Raw genomic sequence first — 16,746 nt, forward strand, 5'->3', positions numbered from 1 at the left:
ACATCCTGTACCCATATACGCATATGTATATATACATACATACATACATACATACATCATGATAGATCAGTAGACACTACACACATTTTTTCTCTCCTTGTTTCTTTCTGTGGAAGAGCATAGGCTTGAAACATAAAAGACTTCTTCATTTCCCAAGTGTTAAACTAATACATCTGTTTGTTTTCTACACCACCTGTCTTTGTCTTTTGTTTTTTGTGTGAATTCTACCTATATATATATATATATATATAAGTTCAGCAACAATTTAGAATCAAATGAATATGGTACTTAATTTAGATGCACCAGAATTTTGTATGGTGTTATCCATAAAAATTTGCAGGGTGATTATAATCAAAAATAAGCAACAAAAATTACTCCGGTAATTTGGTACAATTGTTTCGCACTACAACATTTTATTAAAAGTTGTAAGTATTACAACAACTTTTAATAAAATGTTGTAGTGTGAAACAATTGTACCAAATTACCGGAGTCATTCTTGTTGCTTATTTTTTATTATATATATATATACATGGAATGATACAGTTATGGAGACTCACATACAAGACTTCAAGTTTCTGTGTCAATGATAGAATTAGTACATTTCTTTAGCTGTCTTCAGTCTGGAGCCTGCAGCACCATCAATTACAAACATAGTAAAACCCTACATCACTAGTGGGAAGGAAAACAACTCTATATAGTCTGTCACTATATATATATAAATATATATATAAATATATATATAAATATATATATATATTATATATATATATATATACTCTTTTACTCTTTTACTTGTTTCAGTCATTTGACTGTGGCCATGCTGGAGCACCACCTTTAGTCGAGCAAATCGACCCCAGGACTTATTCTTTGTAAGCCCAGTACTTATTCTATTGGTCTCTTTTGCCGAACCGCTAAGTGATGGGGACGTAAACACATCAGCATCGGTTGTCAAGCAATGCTAGGGGGACAAACACTGACACACAAACACACACACACACACATATATATATATATATACATATATACGACAGGCATCTTTCAGCTTCCGTCTACCAAATCCACTCACAAGGCATTGGTCGGCCCGGGGCTATAGCAGAAGACACTTGCCCAAGATGCCACGCAGTGGGACTGAACCCGGAACCATGTGGTTGGTTAGCAAGCTACTTACCACACAGCCACTCTTGCGCCTATATATATATATATTCAAATCAGGCTGGTCAGATTTGACTCATGTGGCCCAGCCACAAAATTTAGACCACTAATATTGAGAAATTAAGATGACGATCAATTTTCCATTTTGTTGCAGAATTCTGCAATAAAACAAAAAAAAAAAAAAGGCACTTCAATTGGCTCCGGAACTATGCTGGTCCTGTATTCAAAATTACATCCTTTAAATCCTTTTTGTTCCCTTTTCAAACAGTATGCAACAATTTCAAAGAGAGGAATGACCTGCAGCGGCCAATAACTGCATGAGCACTTCCTCATCATCATCATCATTGTTTAGCGTCCGTTTTCCATGCTAGCATGGGTTGGACTGGTCAACTGGGGTCTGTGAAGCTGGAAGGCTTCGTCAGGCCCAGTCAGATCTGGCAGTGTTTCTACGGCTGGATGCCCTTCCTAACGCCAACCACTCCGCGAGTGTAGTGGGTGTTTTTTTACGTGCCACCTGCACAGGTGCCAGACAGAGCTGGCGAACGGCCACGAACGGATGGTGCTTTTACGTGTCACCGGCACGGGGCCAGGCGATGCTGGCAACGGACAAATTTGGACACCTTTATTTACCAGTTAAGTACTCATTGGTTAGAGGTTTTATTCATATATGATAGCAAGAATGGAATGTATAAGGAGGAATGCTTTGGTAACTAATGTTTTCAAGTTTGAGAGGAGTGTCACAGTGGCTGTGTGGTAATAAGCTTGTTTCTCAACCACAAGGTTCTGGGTTCAGTCCTGCTGCATGTGTGGAACCTTAGGCAAGTGTCTTCTACTAATGCTGCAGACCAACCAAAGCTTTGTGAGTGTGATTCAAAGCCTTCAAGTATTAAGGGGTAGGTACCACAGTTAGGGTGAGCACACTTTTTAACTGATGGGGGTGGATGTGTGTGTGAAGTTTGGCATTTGTTAAGAGCTTTTTCCAATGATTTATGTTGCCTTTTGCATTTAAGGATTTTATGTATATTGATAATATTATTCATTTTCGGGTCCATGGACAGTAAGGGGAGGTTTTGTATGATTGTGGTGTGTGCTTCGATGTTTTTGGGGTTGTGGGTGGAAATGTATGGAAGTATTTTGAGGTTGGGTATGTTACTGTGTTGGGTGGTTTTCAGTGTGTTATTGTCGACTTCCTTGGCACGTTTTATTCCATGGTGTGAGTGTGGAGGGATATTGGCATTGTCATAGTGTTTTTTGAGGTCTTGAAGGCGTATATCCCGAGTGGTTGGGTCCGAGACAAGGATGCAAATCCTTTTAGCTAAGTTGAAGGGGATATTTATCCTGGTGTCTTTTGGGTGGCAGGAACTGAAGAGGAGGTATTGTTGTGAGTCTGTAGGTTTGTGGTAGATGTCAGTTGTGATTTGGTTGTCAGGTGTTTTTATAATTAGGAGATCAAGCAAAGGGAGATGCTGTTTGTTGAATTTCATAGTGAATTGAATGTTGGGATGTATGTTGTTAATTGTGGTTTTGAATTCCAGAAGTTTTTCATAAGATTCTTTCCATATGATGAAACAATCATCTAGGTATATTTTCCAGTTTTCCATTAAGTAAATGTGGAAAAGGTGTCCAAATTTCTGGCGTGATATCTCAAAAAGTGATAGTTCGAAGAAGCCCATTATGAGGTTTGCAAGGACTGGTGCCGCTTTGGTACCAATTGCAATACCACATTGTAGGAAGTAATTGTCAGAATGAACTTGACTGACTCCATAATGAAGGTCTTACTAATGTGGTTAGGAAATGCTTCTGGGTGTTTCTCCAGCCAGAAATCAATTGCCTCAATACCATATTCATGTGGTAGCAGAAGAGTAGCAGTCCATAAAGAACAGATAAATCTCCCACAATACCATCAAATTCCACTCAGTCGCCACATAGACTCTTGCACTAGAAATAAAAATCCCAAATTTCGTATATTCCCTTTCTATCAATGTAAAGACAGAATCTCTACACAAGAAAGAATCAACAAGGAGAATCTTTTAATTAAAAAATTCCAAACGCTTCTTAATAAGCAAACTCCACGGTGACCGTATTCCTTTTTCTAGCATCCTGTTTGACAAAAAATCCAGCATTCCAATTACAGAGCATAAAATCCACGGAATTGTCTCCCCTTATTCACAGGAACTGGATAACTTCTACCCCATTTCCTGTTTTGACCCAAACATCCAACCTTCTCAAACAAAACACTACACTAAAACACATGTACCCTAATCTTTCAAAGAAGTTTTCCCATGGAATAATATTGAACTTAAAAGCATAAAGACACTATGATGTATTGGTATACTTATTTAAAAATGTTTGTATATATTTATTATATTTTGAAAAAAACATTAGAGATTTTTCCCCTTCCTCATCTTGAAAATTTGCCTTGCCATGAAAGCTGGTTTGATTTCCTTTTTTAACTTTTCTTACACCCATTTATATTAAAATTTGCTTTCAGTTTAGCATTCTGCCTTATTATTTTTTTCGTTCCTATCATTTCTCCATGTGCGGTTAACACATCCCACCATATACTGACTTTATATATATATATGTATATATATATATATATATATATTATATATATATATATGTATATATATATATATATGTATATATGGAGAGAGAGAGATTTATACATACATACATACATATATATATATATATTATGTATATATGGAGAGAGAGAGATTTATACATACATACATATATATATATATATATATATTATATATATATATATATGTATGTATAGGTGTGTGCATGGCTGTGTGATGGTTAAAGAGCTTGATTTGCAACTATGTGGTGTCGGGTTTTTTCCAACCCCATGGCACCTTAGGCAAGTGTCTTGTGTTATAGTTTCTGAGTCTCATGAATGAATTTGGTAGACAGAAACTGTGTGGAAGCCTGTAATGTACATATGTGTGTGTATGTATGTGTGTGTATAAATACATATATCTCATATAACTTATAAAATTGTAATGGTAGGGTGAGCTATTTTGGGGTAAAATGAGAAGGGTGCAAGAGTGTTAGTGTGAAGGAAATGAGGTGAGATAGGGAGAGTGACTGATATTAGAAAAGGGGAGAATGGAGTTGTGTAAGAGACAAATATGGAGTGGTAATGGTAACATTAATATAGCTGTCATTTAAGGATGCACACATGCGTGTTTTCAATCAGTTTACAAAGCCAAGTTGTAGCCAGCAGATGAAAGCTAATGGAAACATTGTTTGTTTGTGTGTGTATGCATGTATATATTTCACACGCTGTCACCTTTAAGAAAAGAATGATTTATATGAAAAGTTTACTCTATTCACGCGTACGCATACATTTATGACATTAGACACACGGATGGAAATCACAAATGGAAATAACTTAATCCTATAACAACTATATTAATCAGATATATTAAATTTCTAAATATCTCATAGAGATATATGCGATGGTGGAGCGATAGAGTGGTTGTATACTGTCAACTTGACGTGACAGTCTCGTAAAGGAATTACATCACTGCTATGTAGCCCTAGGAAGCATCGACGCTTCCTGTCGGCCTTGACACATTTCCTGTGTCCTTATATATTTACAAAGGGGAGACAAACACCCCCAACAGCTAGGCCTGCATCTAGAGACATGCATGTTTCTGGGTCTTGCCCATCATCAGTCTAGAGTAGCAAGGCCTGCTAGCTGAAGATTAACTCTTTATCATAGGCACAATGGCCTGAATTAAGAGGGGATATTACAATACAAGACATGGGCTACATATAATAAAAAAAAATTAAAAAGTATGGTATGACAATGAATTATTTGTAATGAATTAAATGGAATGGCTTTCAAGCCCCCCAAAGCTCGCAGTTTCATTTATAATTACAATTGTGTTATTCAGGGCGTTCATCTGTTATGTAATCGAGTACTTCCTCCTGTTCTATAATACCTGGCAAACTGTCGTAACGAATGTATTGCATTATACATACACCTGTATACACATTTCTCAGTTTCATCACTGTTTCTCTTTCCACAATCGCTGCCTTCACCTGGTCATCAAACATCTTCGGGTTCAACTTCACTCTGGTTAGACTTTTTATATTTGCCAACTTCTTCTCAATTTCCTTGTCCTTCTTGTACAACATTATCGCTTTAAGATTTCTTCCTTTTGGTCTATTTCCTTCCTTACATATTCTCAGCCAATCTTCCACTTTTCTTTCCCATTCTTTCTCCTCCTGCCACCTTGAAACTTCGCTCGCTTTCGTTTCTGTATCTTCCTCTTCGTGCGTTCGATCCTCTATCTCGTCGGTAGTCTTCTTTTTAGTTTTTTTCTTTTTTTTGTACTTTAGGTGGTGATTCAACCCACGTTCTCTTTCTATCCTCTTTTTCTGTTGTTCTTCCCTTTTCTTCCTCCTTCACCAACTCGTCACCACTTTCTACATTATCTGTGGTCACGATTTCCTCTTCCACATACGCCTTCTGTAACTCCTCTGTCAAAGCCTCCAGTGTTATCATTTCCTCTTGTTCTTCTCTTAGCGGACACATATCTTTCATGTGGCCTCTAATTTTACATTTGTAACACACTGGGGGGTCTCCCCTCCACCACGACTCTGAGACGTGTCTCATCGGGGAACACCAACTCCTCCGGGATGTTATACATGTCTGGCATGGTTATGTGGACCAAAGCCTGTACCGCATAACCCCACCACTTTAGACTTTTCTATCTTCAATATCTCGACATTCTCGGCACAGTTAAATATTGTTGCCACTACAATTCTCTCCATGTTCAGTTCTGGTGAAATTTTACTGATTCTTATTCTCACCGCTTGTTTTCCACAATAGCTAGGTAGTAATACCCATTTTTCATTTTTCAATATTTTCGTGGCGTTCTTCTTTGCTTCAGCTTCGTTCTCAAAATGAACTACCACCGTCGTGTACTTTCTACCTCTATTGTAGAAGGTAGTTTTTTCTTCAATCTCTTGCAAACACCTCTCGATTTCCTCCACCTCTGCCACTTCTATTCTCTTCGAAGCCACGCTCCACGTTCTGTATGTCACACTACGTTTCTCTGCTTCTTTTGCTTCTTCTTCTGGTGGTGTGACCCTCAGGCAATCACCTTCCTTCTTGAAACTGTTGAATTTGGTTAAAGTGATTCAAACTGCAGACTCAACGCAAAATGGTCACATTTAATTCAAAGCGTTAAAAATGTTATGAAAACAATTGGTATGTGTTCACAAAGTTCAAACGATTAATACGAAAAAACCCTCCAGGCTACATCCTGAAAATTCATTTCTTTGCCGAATTTCTACAATGTTTACGGCGATTCAAGTTGAGTTTTATATATATAGATTTTGTATATTTATAGATAAATATATAAATATACGATAAATAAGACCCCAAGGTACGATATGTAGATGCATATAATGGTGTTTTCCCAAATTATTTATATTATATATATATATATTAACTACATACAGATATATGTATAAATACATACATACGTAATAATAATAATAATATTGTAAACACTATTATTCATAGCTTTATCTACTTCAAGTTTCACTATTAAAAAGGATTTATATGTGTATCGTGTGTGTGTGTGTACGTGCATGTATGTGTGTGTGTGCATCTTGTGTGTATCGTGTGTGTGTGTATCTTGTGTGTATCATTGTTCTAGTTGGTTTTGTAATCAATAATTTTAATAATTAGCATTTTCTTAATTGATATTTTCAAGGTATTCAGGAAATACTAGGGAAATCGCCCTTTCTATCTACATGTGCATATTTTCACATGTGCATGCACTTGTGTGTATGTGTGTGTGTGTGTGTGTGTGTGTGTGTGTGTGTGTGTATGCGGCCAGTACTGAAAAGAACTGTAGCAAACTGTATGTTTTGCCCAAAGAGTTGCACTCAGTCACCTCATTTCCTGCTGTTGCAACTCTGCTTGTGGTCAACCATCCCTGGTTGTTGCTAGTTAAGGGAAGAAATCGGGAAGAACACAGCAAAAATACTGTTGCATATGTTTGAATTATTTACAGGCAACCCTGGGTCTCTGTAAACATTCCCAGTTGCAACAGCTAGATTCTTAAAAGAAAGTGGTTTGATGGCATTGAGTTGTAAATGAATAGAAGGAAATGGAAGAAGAAGAAGAAGAACAACAACAACAACTAGTAGTAGTAGAAGAATAAGAAGAATAAGTAGTAGAACAACAACAACAAATGGAAGAAGCAGAAGAAGAAGAACAACAAGTAGTAGTAGAAGACAAAGAAGAACAAGAAGATGAAGAACAAGTAATAATAGAAGAAGTAGTGGGGAAAGAAATAGTAGTAGTAGTAGTAGTAGTAGTGGGGAATGAAGAAGAAGTGGTGGTGGGGGATGATAGTGTTGGTAGTAGTAGTAATAGCAGCAGTAGTAGTAGTGGTAGTAATGGTGTTAGTAGTAGTAGTAGTGGTTAATGTTGGGGCATGAGAAAAGTATTGTAAAAACTTTTTGATTACATGATAATGAATTCCATTCAACTGCTCGTAATATCAGCTTCACTCGTTACACAATGCGAAGTAATGTATTCAAATGAATTTATTTAATCAACTCTAGAAGAATGAAGCTACATAATGATGAGGCTTTTCACTCTTACTGTTCGTTATTAAATCAGCACCATACAAATGATTCACTGATCTTTCTTGAAATTCTTTATAAGACTATAATAGATCGAACCGCCTTTCACTAGACAACAACTAAAAGAAAAATGTACCCCTTTAAGGCATTTAAATTAACCATATCTGGCTAAAATATTTTATCCATGATCTAGTCTCTCTCACCAACCCTACATTGTCTTTCTAAAAACAAACAGTCACATCATTGAAATCTCTTTCTCCTATAAGCACAAGGCCTGAGATTTTGGGTGAGGGCACCAGTTGATTAACCCTTTCGATGCCAACCTGGCTGAAACTGGCTCTGACTCTGTAGAACAAATGTCTTGTTTTCATAAGTACTGAATTCAAATCTTCCACCAAACCTTAGTCACAATTTATGTTCCTAACACTAGCTTAATGATAACTAAGTTATTTCACTAAATTCTTTGTTATGTTTAAAATTAATTGAAAGAATCACAGAGCATCTCAACAGAAATATGTTGACAGAAGGGTTGATATATGATAGAGAAACAATACTTAACCCTTTCGATACCAACCCAACTGAAACTACTTCTGGCTCTGAGTACAAATGTCTTGTTCTCATAAGTTCTGATTTAAAATCTTCCACAATTTATGTCTCTAACACTGGCTTAATGATAACTAAGTTATTTTACTAAATTCTTTGTTATTTAAAATTTAATGAAAGAAGCACAGAGTATCTCAACAGAAATATGGTAACAAAAGGGTTAACAAATGATTAATTTAACCCTTTTGATACCAACCTGCCTGTAATCACCTCTAGTCGGTAGTAAAAATGCCTTGTTTTCATAAGTTTTGAATTAAAATCTTCCACCAAACCTTAGTTACAATTTATTTTCTTAACACTAGTTTAATGATATATTTCTTTATTGCCCACAAGGGGCTAAACATAAAGGGGACAGACAGAAGGATTAAGTCAATTACATAGACCCCAGTGCGTAACTGGTACTTAGTTTATCGACCCCAAAAGGATGAAAGGCAAAGTCGACCTCGGCGGAATTTGAACTCACAACGTAATGGCAGACGAAATGCGGCTATGCATTTCGCCCTGCATGCTAACGGTTCTGCCAGTTCGCCGCCAACCAAGTTATTTTACTAAATTCTTTGTTATATTTAAAATAATTGAAAGAAACACAGAGCATCACAAAATGAATACAGTAACGAAAGGGTTAAATCAATTCCAGTGCTTCACTGGTCCTTAATTTATCGACCTCAAAAGGATGAAAGGTAAAGTAGACCTCAGTGAAATTTGAACTCAAAATGTAAAGACAGATGAAATATTGCTAAACAGTTTGTCTCACATGCTAATGATTCTGCCAGCTAACTGCCTTCATGTTTTTGAAATCTCAAAGCTACAAAATAATGCATGATCAATTCAAAGCATTATATTTGATAGTAATCTGGATGTTATAGGGATATATATACATAGGCATAGGAGTGGCTGTGTGGTAAGCAGCTTACTAATGAACCACATGGTTCCGGGTTCAGTCCCACTGCGTGGCACCTTGGGCAAGTGTCTTCTACTATAGCTTCGGGCCGACCAAAGCCTTGTGAGTGGATTTGGTAGACGGAAACTGAAAGACGCCCGTCATATATATGTATATATATGTATGTGTATGTGTATGTGTTTGTCCCCCCAACATCGCTTGACAACCGATATTGGTTTGTTTACATCCCCGTAACCTAGCGGTTTGGCAAAAGAGTCCGATAGAATAAGTACTAGGCTTACAAAGAATAAGTCCTGGGGTCGATTTGCTCCACTAAAGGCAGTGCTCCAGCATGACCACAGTCAAATGACTGAAACAAGTAAAAGAGTAAAGAGTAATATCAAATACATGCTCTCACCATCTCTCTTCCTTTCCAGCTTGGGAAGCCATGTATTCACTTCTCCAGCTAGAACCCTGTTTCTGTCCCCTCAATTTCACATCCTTCGATACTGTGCTCCTCTCAATTGAAGGGTTTTGTCTTGCAAGTACTTGGTGATCTTACAAGTGCTGGTGCCAACCAGTACATACTGTAAAGTGGTTGGCATTAGGAAGGGTATCAAGCTGTAGAAACCATACCAAAGGAGGCACTGGAGCTAAGCACAGCCCTCTGGCTCAACTGTTTCTGTCAAAACCGTGCAAATTATGTCTGGAAAAGGAGATGGGACAATAAATAAGGAAGATGATTTTGATGGTGTTGATGATGATGATTCAAATGCTCGGGATTATATATATATATAGACATACATATATAAATACACACATACATATATACACATACATAAATATATACATATATATATATATATATATATTATATATATATATAGGGCAAATGAAAGACATTCATTTTATTATCCATTAGCCATACATATATACACATACATACATATATACACATACATATATACACACATACATATATACACATACATAAATACACATACATATATACACACATACATATATACACATACATAAATATATACATACATACATATATACACATACATACATATATATATATATATATATAATATATATATATATATATATATATATAGGGCAAATGAAAGACATTCATTTTATTATCCATTAGCCACGCATGTCTGGCTCTGTTAAGAATACCCCTGATGCGTTGGGCAATATGATATGCATGAGAAGACTTGTTGTGTTAAGTTAAACCAGTATTGTAGCTGGGGCCAATGCCCCCTGACTGGCTCCTATGCCGATGGTACATAAAAGCACCAACCGATCATGACCGATGCCAGTAACCCCTGACTGGCTCCTGTGCCAGTGGCACATAAAAGCACCATCCGAACATGATTGTTGCCTATACAGTATGTGGCCTATATAGTATGTGAGAAAATAAATCCTATTTCAGAAATGGAGTACTACAAGGTTTCATAGTCTCACTAGTTCTTCTGCACCTACACTATCAATTATTGAAAAAAAGAAAAAAAAAAAGGGATGGTCATAGCTTGATTGTCTTTATATATATGTCCATTCAGTGTGAGAGCAGATTTAACAACAAATAACAAATTGTAGCAGTTTGACATATTTTCAGTTTTGATTTTGTTGCTTTCAACTTATGCAAAGGAAATTGTAAAGAAACTCTTTATGAGTTGTATTACCAGTTTATCTTGTAACTTGTTGTTTTCTTGCATTTAAATAAACATACATGGATGAAAACTAACAGCAAAATCTACTTCATCAACATAAGAAAAGCAATCCTTTTCTTTTATAAGACAGACTGACAAGTAAAAAGAGAGAGGTGTATGTATGTGTGTATATATATATATATATATATATATATATATATATATGTATATACACTTTATTGAAAAGAGTTTCTTTCAGGTTCCCATCTGATGAACGTGAAACTCTGAATAACAGGGTTTGTGATATTTTTGCTGCTTTTCAATAAAGCATGTTACTCTACCTCTGGTATTCAAGTATTTACTACTTTTCCACCTTGTTTCACATTTATGTGCTTACTCTGGTATATATATATATATATATATATATCTAGCAGAGACACCCGGCGTTGCTTGGGATTAAAACGCTATAGTCTATATATATTACAGTTATGTTGAAACAGGTGATATGGGAAAGTGCAGCATTGACAACAAAACATTTGTGGAGTAAATGATGGGCTAATTCGAGGCTAATTCGACTAAGCAACATGCTAAGCATCTGTTTCAGGCCCTAACCTGTGGGGGTTATGTGATTTTTGAATGCACCGAGAAGCTGTCAGTGGATATACTCTCTTTTGCAACAATCGGCACTGTGTCTAACACGACCCATCATCTGAAATGTTGACACCTTCTTCGGGTTTGTTGTCCTACATCACTCATAAAGTAAATTTGGAGGAACTGTGGTTGTTCATTTGTGGGTAACAGGGAACCAGTGAGGTGATAGACTTGCCCTTGAACTTTGATGTTGTCGTAAATTCATGTTTATGTATCTTCTTAGATGCAGCAAATGATGTCATTTGCAGAGTTGTATTGTCTGATATTGTTCAGAAAATCCTATGACTGGGTGGAAATGCCTCCTAGAAGACCCATAAGAGGTTGAGAAGGAGCTGGTAGTGCTGGCAATGTTACCTGACCACCTGAGCAGCATATAACATTTGTTTCATTTGAAAATTTTAAAGCTCTACAGAAAAGACAATTTGTTTAGCACAGCAATTTGAACAGGGTTATTATTTTTATAAGAATGGGATGGATCATATCTGAAAACAGCTTCAGGAATTGTGAAGAATGAATTTGTACATAGTGTTTCTGAGAGCTATTCTATTGGATCTCTGTCTATACATTAAGTGCATCTAGCTTCTCTCTTCAGACTCTTGCATTCGGTTTTCTACAATCCTCCTTGCTTTATACTTGTTTCTGGAGAGATTACATCTTTTCTTTGGTGGCATATTTTTCCCAATATTGTAAACAAAAAATTATGGACATAGAAAGAAATTGTACATTAATCACTATTTTTGTAAGCAGTTGTATCCGTAAAAATTTTATTTTAAGAGAGCAGAAATTGAAAGAAGATAAAGTGAAAAGAACAGAGAAAGAAAGTGAAATATGTATGTATGTCTATATGAAATAGACATGTGTGAGTGTGTGTGTGCGCGTGCATGTTTGTGCATGTGTATGTGAGAAAGAAAGAGGATGAGAAAGAGAGATAGAATGAGTGAGTGAAGGTGTGTGTCATGATGATTGACGTCTTTTAAGGTACACACACATAGAAAACGTGACATCGTATAAAATTTTTACGATAGTTGATTTATGGAAAAGATTATGTTAAATTTTTGATATGCAAATATGTGAATGAAAATTAAGTTTAATTTGTAGCCAAAATAGTACTGAATCTTTTGATACGGCATATGTCAAAATCTGTAACTCAGTTTTAGAAAGCATAAGGAATATATAATATCAATGAGGCAGACCTCTACATGGTAGCAAGACCTTGTAGAAATAGCAGCCAAATCTCCTTCAAAATACCCTTCTGTGTTAATCCGACAATTCTGCCTATTATGTAGTTTGAATGAGAAACTGTTATTAAGATTAAGATTATTAACCCCACAGAGAGAGGAAAGAAGAGAGACAGCATAGCGACGGTTTTGGCTGACTGCCATCCTGTACTCCCCTTGTTGCTAGCAAAATGGCATGTGCTGGCTGTCTGAGCAACTGGTTGTTTTAATGGCGGAACAAACAGGACATTAAAGATTACAAAAATAGCGATTCTCACTTTGAAACTAACAATTTTGAAAATCTTTTTTGATTATGGAACACCCTGCTCTCTTATGTATCCATTCTTAAAATTTCAGTGTGATCAGATGAACAATACTTGAGTTATAAGTACACAACCAGACAGACAGACAGGGAACAATTCAATTTAGAAATACTAAATCAAATTTCACAAAATATAATATATATATAAAAATTAGAAAAAAAAGAAGGTGCCACGCAGTGAGACTGAACTTGGAACTGTGTGGTTGGGAAGCAAGCTTTGTACCACACAACCACTCCTACAGCTATGTATTTTTTCTTGTCTGGATTGGTTCAATCTCCCTGCATGGCACTTTCAGTGAGTGTTTTGTACTATAGCCCCAGGCTCACGAAAGCCTTGTGAGTGGATTTGGAAGAGAGGAAACTGAAAGAAGCTTGTATGTATGTGCATGTGTGTTTATGTCTCCTTGTGTTGATATTGTCATGAATGAATGTCATTCATTTCCATCATCATCATCATCATCATCGTTTAACGCCCGCTTTCCATGCTAGCATGGGTTGGATGATTTGACTGAGGACTGGCGAACCAGATGGCTGCACCAGGCTCCAATCTTGATCTGGCAGAGTTTCTACAGCTGGATGCCCTTCCTAACACCAACCACTCTGAGAGTGTAGTGGGTGCTTTTACGTGCCAGTCATGTGGTACTAGCAACGGCCATGAAAACACCGTGTTCTATTACGTGTCACCTGCACACCTGCACAAGTGCCAGTAAGACGACACTGGTAACGATCACGCTCGAATGGTGCATTTTACATGCCACCAGCATGAATGCCAGTTAGCTGTCTGTAAAAACATGTTTGGGCCATTGGGAAGTATTACATTACTTGGTAACTGGTAAGGTTTGATGACAAGAAGGGCATCCATACAAGCAGGGAAAAATGTGGACATTAAAATGATTATGATGATGATGACAGTGATGATATATAACAACCACATTACTAGTGAGTCACATTTCAGAATCCAAACAATCTGCTGTTTACAATCCTGTTGAAATTACGGCTCAAATTAGCAGCGACACGCTTCTCTCTTGACAATTAAACCCAGGGTTTGTGTTGATCACGCCACAGACGATGTATGAACAAACAATAAACAGATATACAGATGACACTGATATCAAGAAATCCTCTTGCGAGCGTGACCTAGGTATCACTGTCAGCAGTGATTTGCGTTGGACAAAGCATATTTCTAAAATTGTCAAGAAGGCCGAGGGTGTCTTGGCATTGTTAGCCGCTCTCCAGCCATCTATTTAAAGCTGTATACAGCTATGGTACGACCACACTTGGAATTCGCATCATCAGTTTGGAACCCCTATCTTGCTCAGAACATTGACCTCCTGGAATCTGTTCAGAGACGTGCAACCAAACGCATACCCTCCATCAGACACCTACCATATTCTGAGCGCCTTGTTTCCCTGGGCATGGATTCACTGAAGCTCCGGCGTCTGGCGATGGACTTGGTAAACACCCACAAAGTTATCAACCAACTCACCAACAACAACACTGAACACATTTTTGATCTCCATGTGTCCAACACACGTGGACATGCCTACAAAGTCAGAAAACAACACAGCTCCCATGACTTTGGAAACATTTTTTCATACTCAGAGTTGCTGAAGCATGGAACAAACTGCCTGCGTCAGTTGTTGACTGCCATGACACTGCATCCTTTAAGGCCCTCATGCTTTCCGAAATCCACCGAAACTACACCTGATTATACATACACTTTAGATGAGTTGTAGTGCATCTGAGTACTGTACACAATGTTTTATTATTATTATTATTATTATTATTATTATTATTATTTATTATAATTCTTTAGTTGTATTTTACAGTTCATTTCTATTCCACGAATATTCTTTCTGTCCTTTAGTGACAAAACTAATTTATTCCACTTATGTGAATCGTAAATATTTACACAACCAAAGACTGTAACAGATTTTACCGGTTTCAGATTGTAGTATATCTTCTTTGTTTTCTAATTTTAGATAGTTCTTGATGACTCCTTACTGTATACACAAAGCTACACCTTTGATAGTTTAAGAGAGCAGTCTGTTAAACTGCACCTACAACTTGACTTGTTCATATTTTATCATACTCTTTTACTTGTTTCAGTCATTTGACTGTGGCCATGCTGAAGCACCGCCTTTAATCGAGCAACTCAACCCCAGGACTTATTCTTTTATAAGCCCAGTACTTATTCTATCAGTCTCTTTTGCTGAATCACTAAGTAACGGGGACATAAACACACCAGCATCGGTTGTCAAGCAATGCTAGGGGGACAAACACAGATACACAAACACACACACACGCATATATATATACGACGGGCTTCTTTCAGTTTCCGTCTACCAAATCCACTCAACAAGGCTTTGGTCGGCCTGAGGCTATAGTAGAAGACACTTGCCCAACGTGCCACGCAGTGGGGCTGAACCATGTGGTTGGTAAGCAAGCTATTTACCACACAACCACTCCTACGCCTAAGAAATAACATATTTTTGTGGTCCTTGACACCATACATGTCTCATATTTGCAGAATTTATCGGCAGATATGCCCACACTTTGTTCAATGTAGTGTGACTATCATTGCAAACTAGATGAGACATGTTTTGTTGAACTTTTAACTGTCTCTTAGGAAAATTGGTATTTTGAATGTGCCCTTAGTGTTTTGATTGTGAGGTCACATGGGTTACGGTCACTTTCTACTAAGCAGGGTCAAAGAACTGTAAAAAGAACTTCATGGTTTGTATGCTCTTTATGGAGCTTTGCCATCACAAATCTGCAATTGCTTACTTTATAACTGTTGACTATTCTGAAAATGCTTTTCCCAGCTGACAACTGGCTTCAACATGTCTTTTATTTCAGAAATACGGCCAGTTATGAAAGAGAAGAAAATGTAAAAATAACCCCGATGTCTTCTGCTTATTTCTGGATTTGGCAGTGAAACAAAATCACAGATTTTGTGAAGGAAGCTTACCTTCCTTCCTTACTTATTTTAGCATGAAACTGGGAGACAAGACAAAGCTTGGGCATCCTGTATAGTGTGCAAAACATGTGTTGAAACAACGAGACAGTGACTGCTTCAAATACTTAAGTAGAAAGTTTCCAGCTTTGTCTTGTGAGAAAAATAAGGTTGTAGTGTTTGATGGGCCACATATTAGGTGACTATCGTAGGTCGAGCTATTTTTGGAGACCATTGAAAAAGAAGCATGAAATTCTTTTGTTGAGTCTGCCCCTGGATAGTTAAATTTCTGTTGTGATATTCTTTACAAATACTAGCAGTATCACCAGGCGTTGCTCAGGTTTGTTTCGACCCTTTAGAATTGGAATTTTTGAAAAGTATTTGCATTATGTAGCTTGTTATTCTCTTTAAGTGGACATTTTTCTGGTTGAAATACACCGACAAATGGTGACACAGCAGTCAAAAAATCGTAAAAAATAGGGATTTTCATAGAAAAAAAGCACCTTTTTGATGTAAATAATTTTTTGTGTTAACATGGTCCGATTTGAATCTTTTCTTCAACGGAAGGAAGAGCAAGCCTTCTTCTATCATACTCTCAATTTTCGTTAACTTGCGCCGCAGGGTCTCGGAGGAGATAGTGTTTGTTGAAGGCTACTAAACCTGCCATACACAGACAACTTCAG

The 16,746-nt window shown here is 37.0% G+C and overlaps 1 protein-coding gene across 2 annotated transcripts in view; it reads left to right on the forward strand.

Annotated features, from left to right (window-relative positions):
- Window positions 1-8,766: 8,766 nt before the first annotated feature.
- The window catches only part of LOC115209355 (sodium-coupled monocarboxylate transporter 1-like), a 169,433-nt gene continuing 161,453 nt past the window's right edge, over window positions 8,767-16,746 (forward strand). The window contains exon 1 of one of the 2 annotated variants that reach the window (XM_036500867.1): window positions 8,767-8,777. The gene's annotated coding sequence lies outside the window, so the exon portion shown is untranslated. Of the gene's footprint in view, window positions 8,778-12,552; window positions 12,566-16,746 lie in introns of those variants that run through there. The other variant, XM_036500868.1, reaches the window with a different exon arrangement.

Source organism: Octopus sinensis, linkage group LG3 (genome assembly GCF_006345805.1).
Source record: "Octopus sinensis linkage group LG3, ASM634580v1, whole genome shotgun sequence".
Lineage (NCBI taxonomy): Eukaryota > Metazoa > Mollusca > Cephalopoda > Octopoda > Octopodidae > Octopus > Octopus sinensis.